Source organism: Triticum dicoccoides, chromosome 7B (genome assembly GCF_002162155.2).
Source record: "Triticum dicoccoides isolate Atlit2015 ecotype Zavitan chromosome 7B, WEW_v2.0, whole genome shotgun sequence".
NCBI lineage: Eukaryota > Viridiplantae > Streptophyta > Magnoliopsida > Poales > Poaceae > Triticum > Triticum dicoccoides.
Window position 1 is genome coordinate 200,618,106 of NC_041393.1, and position 2,704 is coordinate 200,620,809.

Consider the following 2,704-nt stretch of genomic DNA (forward strand, 5'->3'; position numbering starts at 1 on the left):
CTCGATATCGCATATCCCTTCTCTCCAGTGCTTGCATTAGAGTAGTGTATCATGTTACTACTTTTGGTTAATCCTATTCGGCTGCATAGCCCGCCTTTGCTACTACTCTTGTTACCTTTACCTGCAATCCTAAATGCTCAGTATAGGATGCTAGTTTATCATCAGTGGCCCTACATTCTTGTCTGTCTGCCATGCTATACTATCGGTCCGTGATCACTGGGGAGGTGATCAAGGATGTATCCATACATATTATACAAGTGGTGACTAAAGTCGGGTCGGCTCATAGAGTACCCAAGTGATTCGGATATGGCGGCTGAAAGGACAGGTGGTCCCATCCAGGTAGTGGTGGACCTGGGTTCCCGACGGCACCCGAGTGTTACTTTGAGGTAGAGCGATAGGGCAGGTTGTGACCACCTAGGAGATAGGTGGGCCTGGTCCCTGGTCCGCGTCCGTGGTTACTTCAAAATAACACGCTTAACGAGATCTTCATATTTGATCCGAGTCTAGCCACTGGCCTATACGCACTAACCAACTACGTGGGAACAGTTATGGGCACTCGACATCGTGGTATCAGCTGAAGCCTTCTTAACATCAGCGACTGAGTGGCGCCCGCCGGGTTGGACCGTGTAACACAACTTCCTTTGTAATGGAGGTTGCTAGTTCTGCTCATCGGCCGCGTACGCAAAGTGTGCAGGTGTGCAACGGGCGATGGTCCCAGACCCCTACGCGCTTAGGATTTAGACCGGCATGTTGACCTCTCTGTTGTGCCTAGGTAGGGCTGCAATGTGTTGATCTTTCGAGGTCGGGCATGACCTAGGAAACTGTGTTCGGCCAGAGGGATCGAGCATGTTTGGTAATGTGGTGCACCCCTGCAGGGAAGTTTATCTATTCGAATAGTTGTGTCCCTCGGTAAAAGGACGACCTGGAGTTGTACCTCGACCTTATGACAACAAGAACCACATACTTAATAAAACACACCCAAAAAAGTTCCACAGACAACCCGGTGATCGCTTTCCCACAGGGCGACGAGGGGAGGATTGCCGGGTAGGATTATTGAAAGCACAAGTGCTCCCTGGGTGGTTTTGGTAATTAATGTCAACATATCTCTTGTTGGACTAACACTTTTACCTAGTATGTTTCAGACAAGTTCAACAATGGAGTGGCATGGACTAAAGGATGTGGAACCCCTTCAATATGCTAAGGACAAAGGATTGGCTCAAGCTTCAAGCTCAAGACTCCACATTTTATATTTTAGTGATCCAAGATCAAATTGAGTCTATAGGAAAAGCCAATACTATCAAGGAGGGGTGAGGTGTTGTTCAATGAGTTTCTTGCTCCACAGTGCTTAGTGATATGCTCCAAAGCCCTCAACTACTTCCTCACATCACATATGACCTAAACCTAAAGTCAAACTCGGCACCACCGATTCTTTCTATCCGGCGCCACCGAGTTCAGATGTCATAGCCACTGCCACAAACACTAGGCAAATCGGTCTCACCGATAGGGATCTCGGTCTCACCGAGATGGGATTGTAATCTCTCTGTGTATGTCCATTGCCAAAACCGGTCTCACCGAGTTTGAGCAATCGGTACTACCGAGATTACAATGCAAACTCTCTGGTTAACTTATTACCAAAATCGGTCCCACCGAGTTTGAGTAATCGGTCCCACCGAGTTTGCCTGACCAACTCTCTGGTTAGCTTATTACCAAAATCGGTCTCACGAGTTTGTGTAATCGGTCTCACCAAGATTACGTTATGCCCTAACCCTAACCATATCGATCCTACCGAGTTGCATGTCGGTCCCACCGAAAATCCTAACGGTCACTAGGTTTACTAAATTGGTCTGACCGAGTTTGTTGATTCGTTCCCAGCGAGATTGGTAAATTTGTGTGTAACGGTTAGATTTTGTGTGGAGGCTATATATACCCCTCCACCTCCTCTTCATTCATGGAGAGAGCCATCAGAACAAGCCTACACTTCTAACTTACCGTTTCTGAGAGAGAACCACCTACTCATGTGTTGAGGCCAAGATATTCCATTCCTACCATATGAATCTTGATCACTAGCCTTCCCCAAGTTGCTTTCCACTTAAATCTTCTTTCCACCAAATCCAAATCCCGTGAGAGAGAGTTGAGTGTTGGGGAGACTATCATTTGAAGCACAAGAGCAAGGAGTTCATCATCAACACACCATTTGTTACTTCTTGGAGAGTGGTGTCTCCTAGATTGGCTAGGTGTCACTTGGGAGTCTCCGACAAGATTGTGGAGTTGAACCAAGGAGTTTGTAAGGGCAAGGAGATCACCTACTTCGTGAAGATCTACCGCTAGTGAGGCAAGTCCTTCATGGGCGACGGTCATGGTGGGATAGACAAGGTTGCTTCTTCGTGGACCCTTCTTGGGTGGAGCCCTCCGTGGACTCGCGCAACCGTTACCCTTCATGGGTTGAAGTCTCCATCAACGTGGATGTACGATAGCACCACCTATCGGAACCACGGCTCAAAAATCACCGTGTCTCCAAATTGCATTTGAAATCTCCAAACCCTTCCCTTTACATTCTTGCAAGTTGCATGCTTTACTTTCTGCTGCTTATATACTCTTTGCATGCTTGCTTGAATTGTGTGAAGATTTCTTGACTTGTGCTAAGATAGCTAAAATCTGCCAAAGACTAAAATTGGGAAAAGGTCAAGTTTTTAATGGGTCAAGT